The sequence below is a fragment of the Coenobita brevimanus genome, chromosome 35 (assembly GCF_032717465.1).
Source record: "Coenobita brevimanus isolate Jiangsu-jjx chromosome 35, ASM3271746v2, whole genome shotgun sequence".
Taxonomy (NCBI): domain Eukaryota; kingdom Metazoa; phylum Arthropoda; class Malacostraca; order Decapoda; family Coenobitidae; genus Coenobita; species Coenobita brevimanus.
Genome location: NC_136988.1, coordinates 17,186,195 through 17,196,820, shown reverse-complemented (window position 1 = coordinate 17,196,820; position 10,626 = coordinate 17,186,195). Strand labels below are relative to the sequence as shown.

At 43.5% G+C, this 10,626-nt stretch overlaps 1 pseudogene; it reads right to left on the bottom strand.

Annotated features, from left to right (window-relative positions):
* Positions 1-439: 439 nt before the first annotated feature.
* The window catches only part of LOC145396157 (uncharacterized), a 98,708-nt pseudogene continuing 88,521 nt past the window's right edge, over positions 440-10,626 (bottom strand).

Here is a 10,626-nt window from a genome sequence, read left to right as displayed (position 1 = left end):
CCAACTTACACCCCCCTCTCTCATATACATCTCTACTCCATCCCTTCATCACACCTTCGGTCTCCCTCTCCCTCTCCCTCTTCCCACCTCCACTTCACTCACATACTATCCTTGTTCGTCTCTCACTCTCCATCCTCCCCACTTTACACCCCCCTCTCATATACCTCTCTCATCCATCCCTCCATCTCATTCTTGGTCTTCCCCTGCCTCTCCCCTATTCCAGCAAATGCCAGTTGATATCAGCTGTGAGTTACAAGAGCCTGAGAGTTAATACCAGTACCAGATAACTATCTCATGGTTGGGGAAACTCTAGTTCTCTATTCCACTTAACGTCGATTATTTTTGTCACCTGAAAGAGTCATACAAACCTGTGAGTGAGTACTAAAAGCCTATGAGTGTTAAAATTGGCATTATTAACCTTCTCATGGGCAGCACAACTCTAGTACTTCATCTGAGAGAGGGTCATGGGAGCCTGAGAGCATACACTGACTATTAAACACAGAAACACAAACTTCTTTATCATAGTCCCTCCTCCCTCGGCCTGTGTGAAGTTGGTTCCTGAAGCACTGAGTCGCAGGAGCCTGAGTGTTAATATTGGTACCATTAACCCCTTCATCATCGGAACAACTCTAGTACTTCCTCTGAGTGTGAGTCATGGGGGCCTGAGAGCATTAAACGACTATTAAATGCAGAAACAGGAGCCCGTCTGTCATAACCTCTCCTCCCCCAGACTGTATGACGCTGGCTCCCTCAGCACCAGTGTCTCATCCTTCGTGGGAGACTTTTTACGGAACGAGAACGATTTGAGGAGCAAAGTTCGTGCTGATTCTGGCTTTTTCTTCGTATTTTTCGGGGAGTCGTGGCAGGTCAGGGGGAACTTTTCAAACGGCCTGAACCCCGCACTGCGGACTTGATTTAGCACCGGTGGACTCTGCAGCTGCCTGGCTGAACCGTCGGACTGCGTTCTGTGATCCGATAGCAGATTATCCTCGGAGCTACTGGGAGTGTTTTCCAGCATCTGCGTTTGCCCCATTTTCCGAGAGCGGCCATTTTTAATTGGCACCCCGAGATTATCCTCGGAGCTCCCTGGGGTGTTTTCCAGGGTCTGTGGTTTGGTCACTCCCGCTTTCCGTTTCCTGTTTTTATTCGGCAGTCGATCGAGGGAGAGGCTGTAGCTTTTGTGTTGGAGGGCAGAGTTCGAGGCCGGCATAGAGCACTTCTCTGAGAGCGTGGGAGAGGGTTGAACATCTGTCAGCACACTACTGAGTTTCTTCTTTGGTTCTATGAGTTCACAAGAGGTAGAGGTTTTGATTTCCAAGGCCGAGAGGCGCTCGTCCGAGGTCCTTGCCTCTTTGCACTTCGTCTCTGTTTCCCTGTCACAGTCGTTTATTATATTCTCACTACTCTTTTGTTTCACTTTCTCTGTTTCCTTCCCACACTCAATTATTATATTTTCATCACTCTTCTGTTTCTGCAGGTTCATGCCAAAGCTAATTCTTGGCCGGGATATATGAAATGTGCGGTGCGTTCAGAACTTTGTCGGTTCCGATTTACTCCTAGTTTGTTTCAGCACCCCCTGCAAGCCGCCACCGCCCCCTCCCTGCTTAAACCTTGTACTACCCTTACCCATGGGGGCCGACCCGTTCACACTCTTCTCATAATCGCTGGACGACAGACGCTCGGAGAAGATCCTCAGTCTGGAGAACAGCGATGTTTCCTTTTCCGATTCTTTCTCCACCTCCTTCTCGCACTTCTCCCTCAGAGCCTCGCTTTCCTGGGCCTCAGCATGAGGAAGGAGCCTGTCTTCGAGTGATTTTGGGAAGATGGTCCGCCGCTCCGAAGAATTTCTCCTTAAAGGGGACCTGTAGCCACCCACACTGCTACGACGCTCAGAGGAATTTCTCCTTGAAGGTGAATTATAGCCATCCGTTGCAATCTTGAACCTGCAAAGTGGTGGATTTAGGAAAAACTCAGGGAGGACACGTATACGGTATTTCACCACTGGCTAGGCTGCTCTGTTTGTATTACAGATGAAGACATTGCTACTGCTACTTGTCATAGTCATTATCACCATCACCATCATCATCTGCTGCTGCTGCTACTACTATTACAGCTACTAGTGCTACTACTACTACTACTGTTAGTACTATCACCACCACCACTACCACTTCCACCACCACCACCACCACCACTACTACTACTACTACTACTACTACCACCACCACCACTACTACTACTACTACCACTACTACCACCACCACCACCACCACCACCACCACCACTACTACTACTACTACTACTACTACTACTACCACCACCACCACTACTACTACTACTACTACTACTACTACCACTACTACCACCACCACCACCACCACCACTACTACTACTACTACTACTACTACCACCACCATTACTACTACTACTACTACTACTACTACTACTACCACCACTACTACTACTACTACTACTACTACTACTACCACCACCACCACCACCACCACTACTACTACTACTACTACTACTACTACTACCACCACCACTACTACTACTACTACTACTACTACTACTACTACTACTACCACCACCACCACCACCACCACTACTACTACTACTACCACCACCACTACTACTACTACTACCACCACCACCACCACCACCACCACTACTACTACTACTACTACTACTACCACCACCACTACTACTACTACTAATACTAATACTACTACCACCACCACTACTACTACTACTACTACTACCACCACCACCACCACCACCACCACTACTACTACTACTACTACTACCACCACCACCACCACCACCACTACTACTACTACTACTACTACTACTACCACCACCACCACCACCACCACCACTACTACTACTACTACTACTACTACTACTACTACCACCACCACCACTACTACTACTACTACCATTACTGCTGCCAGGTTATACAAACAACCCTCAACCTCCTCCCTAGGCCTGACAGGAGGATGGTGGACTGCAGGAGGGGGACAACTTCAGCCTGCAGTCCACTGGGTTCACATTTCAGATAAACTACCACACTCCACTCACCTGGAAGTCCGCTCGCTCACATCCACCGCCATCTCCGTCACATCCACATCGTCCATCTCCACATCTGTGCAGTTGATGGTCAAAGATCGGATCATGGATGTCCGAGAAGAGGCACGGCTTCCAATGCTGTGAATAAAAATAGATTATCACCATCATCATCAATAATCACTGTCATCGTCATCATCATCATCAATAATCAATGTCATCATCATCATCATCATCAAGTTAAAGACTACTATTTTTATTATTATTATTATTATTATTATTTCACTCTCATCTTAAATGTCGAGACCAACTGCCTAGCCCCAGGCTCCTACGCACCTCAAGGGGCAACGTAGGATTGGATGATGGATGGATGGATGGATGGATTATTATTATTATTATTATTATTATTATTATTATTCCTCTTACATCATAACAAAGGCTTACTGAGTATTTTAGAGCCCTTATTAATGATATATTTATTATTATTATTATTTTTATCATCATTACTATCATTAGTGTATTATTATTCCTCTTACACCACAACAGAGGCTTACTGAGTATATTGGAGTCTTTTTAAATGAACTAAATGAATGGAAGGCAATGATGGATTATGTGTGTGTGTGGTTGATAGAATGAGGTGTGTAATGGATGCAATAGCATATAGAGGTTGGGGGAGTGCACTTTCTGGCCACCAACTGATAGATAGATTATTATTATTATTATTATTATTATTATTATTCCTCTTAAAGCCTTATTGACTTACACACCCATGACTCAGTACTGCATTTATCAGATTTGTCCAGTTGAAAATGAATGTATCGGATGAAAAAATACTCAGTGTTACCTATATGAACTCTCCGTCTTCTGCACCGCCCTCTTGCATGTATCCTGTGAAAGGCGACTGATGGGGCGCTCTACCACCTCCTCCTCCACCTCAGCCTCAAGCACTGGGGTAGGCTCGCTCTCCTCGGAGGCTTTTTTCTAGGCCTCGTTTAATTTACGATAATGGTCGAGGGCAAACCTTACTGGCTGGATGATTAGTTTCTGAAAAATAATAAGACAGTGATAATAATAATAATAATAATAATCATCATCATCATAATAATAATAATCTATCTATATACTGCCAGACGCCATAATCCTGTAAGGGGTGGCCATTTGACTTTGAGTTAGTTGTTTTACGGGGAGGGGCACTAACCCTCCACCAATCCACTTGCTGACATGTAGGGAGCACGTATGGTGTGGTTATACGGTTACCACCCAGCGTTGTAAATGGTTTCTTGGCTTACAGGAAACCATTTGGCTTGTCACTCAATGTAAAGCCACCTGTAAAGGAAAGAAAAGCAATAAGAAGTGACAGGAAAGATGGGAGAAATAGGAAGAGAGGAGGACAGGCACAGAAAAAGAATGATAAAGGCTAAGGAAGAAGTAGGCAGCACTACATCAAGTGAGTGGATGATGGTGAGAAATAGGAAGAGAGGAGGACAGGCACAGAAAAAGAATGATAAAGGCTATGGAAGAAGTAGGCAGCACTACATCAAGTGAGTGGATGATGGTTGCCACCACCTACCACAAATAATAATAATAATAATAAAAGACAATAGATTCAAACAGAAAAGACTGGAATAGAACCATCATCATCAACATCATAAGAACAACAGAAAGTAAATCTCTCTCTCTCTCTCTCACTAGCCTTGCTAAAATGCTTCAAAGAGTGGCAAAAGCACAACACCAAAGAAGACACACTGACATGAAGGTTTGCATATTTAACTCCCTCTTACATCTCTCTCTGTCTTTCTATCCATCCCTCTCTCTCTCTATCTATCTACCAATCTGTCTACCTCACCTCAAGCTCCGGCAGAACCTTCCCTAGTGCTTCAAAGAGAGGCAGGAGCACAAAACCAATGAAGGAGCACTGAAATGAATGTCTGTATATTCTCTCTCTCTCTCTTAGGTCTCTCTCTGTCTATCTCTCTCTCTCTCACATTCTATCTATCTATCAATCTATTTACCTCACCTCAAGCTCCGGCAGAACCTTCCCTAGTGTTTCAAAGAGAGGCAGGAGCACAAAACCAATGAAGGAGCACTGAGAGGATGGTTTTGTTACTTTGTCCCTATCCATAAATGGAGAGACAGGCAGCCCTTCCAACTTCTCAAGGTCACTTTGGTTGAAGAATTCCTGTTGAAAGAATGGCAATATAAGTATCAGTGTTTTTAGAATCTATTACAAGTTTCTTTTTACCTATCTATCTATAGCCAGACGCCTTAATCCTGTAAGGGGTCGCCACAAAAAATTGCTTCCATGTTGCCCTGTCCTCTTCCATTTTATTGCCCTCCCCCAAACTTACACTCCCCCCTCTCATATACCCCTCTACTCCATCCCACCATCTCATCCTCAGTCTCCCCCTTCCTCTTCCCCTCTCCACTTCACTCACATACACTCTCCTTGTTAGTCTCTTAGTCTCCATCCCCCAAACTTACACTCCCCCCTCACATATACCCCTCTACTCCATCCCACCATCTCATCCTCAGTCTCCCCCTTCCTCTTCCCCTCTCCACTTCACTCACATACACTCTCCTTGTTAGTCTCTTAGTCTCCATCCCCCAACTTACACTCCCCCCTCTCATATACCCCTCTACTCCATCCCTCCATCTCATCCTCGGTCTCCCCTTCCTTTCCCCCCCTCAACCTCACTCACATACTCTCCTAGTTAGTCTCTTACTTAGTAAAAGGATCTTGAGATGGTCTGGCCAAGAGGTGTGAATGGGGAATGAATGACAAAGAAAGTGTATGTGAGAGTGGTGCAGGGGAGAGAGGGAGACCAAGGATGAGATGGAGGTTTTGATCTAGTCCTCATTACCAACACAACATAGTACAGTACAGAGTATCTAGTACCAGTATATGGAATGAGGTCACACAGTGTTACCTCAGGGATAATAGACTGAATAGGGAGGCTGCCAGAGACTGAGCAGCATGGATAGCCACTAAGAGGTGACCCAGGCCGATGCATGTAAGCACGCTGAGGCAGGCTGCCAGAGATCAAGCAGCATGGAAAGCTGCCATTAGGTGACCAAGGCTGACGAATGCATGTTGGAGCCTTTATAAATGATATGATACAGTAGGTTCCTTGGACAACAGGAAATAATTTGGCTTGTCACTCAGTGCAGAGTCACCTGAGGGCTGCATTACATTGAGTGAATGGATGATAGGCACCTTCACCTTGGAGGGAGAAAAAAAAAAAAAAAAAAAAAAAGGAATAAACAGAACACTACCTGCATAAGCCATCACCTACAAAGAAAAAGAAGTAACTTACAAACCATTACCTGCATGAGACACTCCAGCCAGGGCTGGGCAATGTCCAGCGGCCGCACTTCATTGCTGATGTCTGCTACCTTGATCAGCACCATGGACAGCTGGGCAGGATATTAAAACCAGTATTAACACTCTCAGGCTTCTATAATCCCTCTTAGAGTAATAAAATATCTGGGATTAGCTAAAATAAAATGCTAGAGTTGTCCTGAGCATACATAATCAATCAGTCAATCCATCTATCTATCTATCTATACCCTGATGCCATAATCCAGTAAGGGGTGGCCACAAATAAATCGCCTCCATGTTGCCCTGTCCCTTGCCATTTCAATGCCCTCCCCCCAACTTACATCCCCCTCTCTCACTGCCATCCATCTACCACCTTACCATAAGAGCCTCTGTGGTACCAGTATTCACCTACTTAGCCTCTGAAGACTTATAGGACTACATAATAGATAGATAGATAAATAGATAGATAGAGAGACAGATAGAAGCAGGAAGTCAAATGATGAGAAGGTGTTGTGTTTGCGAGAAGCGAGCAGCGCTAAACGCTTACACGGAGGAAAGCTGACGACAGCGGCCAGTAAGGAGATGATGCAGTTAGCTGTCAGCAGTCCTCTCGTGAGAAAGTTCTGTTGCCATGAGGAACATACGTGACACACACACCCTACTACACCAGATTTTAGGAAAGAGAGTTTAGAAGGAGACAAGCGACCCTAGAGAGAGGTCGAGACGGAGATTAGCCTTAGAACAGAGAGAGAGAGAGAGATAGCGAGACAGGGAGGTAGCTACCCAGGACTTATACTATTATACCTGTTTAATATTTCCAAGACAAATAAAAATAGTCCCATACTATTCTTTACCTCTCCCGTCACTACATGACATCTGGTGGGGAAACTACTACAAGATATAAAAGCCGCTCGACCACAAGTCTAAAATATACTTCTCTACAAGTAACTACAAAGTATTATGACATTTGGTAGCAGCGAACGTATACGAACCTCGTCTACGAATCAACATTAAATTCCTACAAAATATCAAGATTGACAACAACCAACAATATCAGCTCCTGCCCCCTCCGTCTCCCAGATCATTACGCTGATGCAGAGGTCAAGAGATCACTCGACGCCTTGCAGGTAGCTTAACGACAAACCAGCAAATCTGCGGACATCGTCTCCGAATTAAAAGCAAATTTCTACAAAAGCAACCGAGACTACAAGATTAGCTTCAGTTCTACAAAGTCTACAGCCATCTACAATCAACTACAGCCATCTACAATCAACTACAATTAACAACTCTATGTCGTCTGTATAATCTTCTACACGCACCTACAAGAAGCGGCAGTCTTCATCCCACAACGAGTAAATCACAAGAAAAAAGGACCAAGAATACATCAAGAAAGAAAGAAAACAAACAAACAAACGAAGAGTGAGAGACGACTCACAACTCATAACCACCAGACCTCACCCTCCTCTCTCTGCTACATCCACCAAACCCCCAACGCTTACGCAGGTGTGAAGAGGTCAATGAACGCAGCAAAACACCAAGTCCATATTTACAACTCATCTTACTCACTCGTCTTCACTCAAGTTACTCATCGCTACTCATTCACTCACCACAGCTACCAGTGTGGGAAGCCGACGTCACCATGTGCTGAGATGACATCACAACGCGAGTCTGCCATGCCAAGCAACGTGTGACTGACACCAGGCACTTCTCACCCACTACTCATTACTCATTATTCACATAGCTCCTACTCATATTCACTTATTTTCACAGTTAAGTTGGAAATTCGACGTTCTATGTTGAGGTTTGCCTGGGACAGCCGTTAACCACTACAAATACCAGGCCATGGAGTTTCCTGAGTAATATCGTCCATCAACACACCACTAGAATTATCAAGAGATCTTTAATCAAACCTGTATTTTCTTCCGAGATCGACTTTTGTATCGACACACCTCTACGATCTGTATCAAGTGGGTAAAATTATACTTGCTCATTTCTTCTCAGTGCTAAAATTAGCTATATTCAACTTATTTAATCATCTAGTTTGCTAGGACATAAATAAACAAGAGGCGTATTTCATAACATCATATCTTAATGACAGGAATATTTTCGCAACCACCCACGTTAATACCAGATGACACACAAATTGCCACAACATCAGACTCACAATTAAGAGACAGCCCACCCATTGTACAACCCACACCACACGTTATAGATAAGGAAACAAATACGGGAGTTTCGGATGATGAGTGGGAAACCCCTTCAGACGTTGAGAGTATCGACTTCGCAGCTGCCTTAAATACGTATGCCAATATACTTAACAGGGTTCACCGGTCCGGTCATACATATTCTACCATTCCCTCACATAACGATAAACTCGTACAAGTTGATTTAACAGGGCAATCATTAAATATGAATCAAGAAACAAATACTGCTGATCTAAAAACCACACCTCACGTTTTTGTGTATCACGAGGATAAGACTGCCCCAAAATTCTCTGGCACAGACAAGGATCGCATTGATGTCATTTCATTAATCAGTCAGTGCGAACAAATGTTCATCAAGCGCCACATACTAGATGAACAAGAGAAAATTGCTATTTTTTCATCTTGCATAAGCCAGGAAAGATGTCCAGCAAGCAATTTATTGCGCTCCGATAAGCTACATCGTGCTAGGACATATGATGAATTTAAAACTGAATTTCTGAAGAAATTTTCTGGAGGTATGAACTTCTTGCCAGGTATAATTCCAGAATTACATAAAATTGTAGATCTTGTAAGGGAGCACACTACAAACCATGTGCTCAGTGAAATAACTGCTGATGTCTCCACAATCAAGAGAACCCTATTAGCTACTCTGGAGAATTCTAAGTGGATAACAGATGATGGAAAGATGTCCCCAGACCTCGTCGTGGACATCATTGGTTATGTAGCTGCCTTGTGTAAATTACCTGATAGAACCCTTAAGATCGCCAAAACAATCGCGTACATCCCTGGAATGTGCTTACTAGACTTAATGAACGAGGTAGAGATGCAGTGCAGTAAAGCAGGTGTGGTCGACACACATGCACATTCTGGTAGAATCAGGGTACCTGAGACAGTATCAGCTGTGAAAACATCAACACCGACCCCAAACAGAGAACAAAATCGATCGCGACCTGAAATGAGGCAGCCCAAACAAACAAAGACGCCTAGACCTCGTTCCCACACGCCTTCCTACAGGCAGTTTCATAAGTTTTCGCGCAGCCCGAGCAGGTCTCGCGCTATAAACAACACTTTTTATGGGAAATCACCTCGTAGGTCACAGTCAAGGGATAGGTCCATTCTGTGTCATTACTGTGCAAAACCAGGACACACAAGGTATGAATGCTTTATCAAGGCAAAAGAGGATAATCAAAAGACACAAGGGTTTGGTCCTTACTGTAGGCATCATAGATACCAAGGGCACTGGACTAGTGATTGCAAAACAGTAGAAAAAATTGTGTCTATGTTCAAATCGGGGGAAGACCAAGTCATGACAAAAAACGAACAAACGTAAAGAAGAACAAGGTTAAACTTCACATAGGAGGCATGTTGGGAAATGAGTGTATCTTGATACCAGCTGTATGTGAGGATCAAAACGTTTCCTTATTTTTAGATACAGGCTCTCCAGTGAACTTAATAACACATGAAGAACTAAACAGAATTCTTAAAAATAAAAAGAAAGTAACTTTTCTGGATGAAGCTGATTTAGATTTATACACAGTAGATGGTCAAGAGATTACAGTAAAAGGTATGATAAGATTAAATCTCAGTTTCACAGAAACTACAAGACCATTCTCTGCATTGTTCTATATCGTTGAAAACTTAGCAATTAAAGCTCATATGTTACTGGGCTTAAGATCCATGAGAACTGAGAACATAACTATACTCCCACAAATGAATGGAATAGACTTTGATAATGAATTCATAGAGGAAATACTTTCAGAGCCCTCACCGATTGGTAGAAGAGAGCCAAAAAAAATTGGTAATATTAAAGGCTTAAACAAACATACACAAACAGATGAGTGTATAAATCCACTTACACCAGCAACCCCATCCTCCAGAATTAGTGACCCAGATAACAGTACTGATTTATCAATTTTTCCAGCCCATCTCACTAATGATTTGGTTATACCACCTAATTCATACATGAAGGTTACCATAAAGAGCAAATTACGGAATAGTACTGTTCTTGTCCTAGAAGAATTATGTAAAGTAAAGGGATTG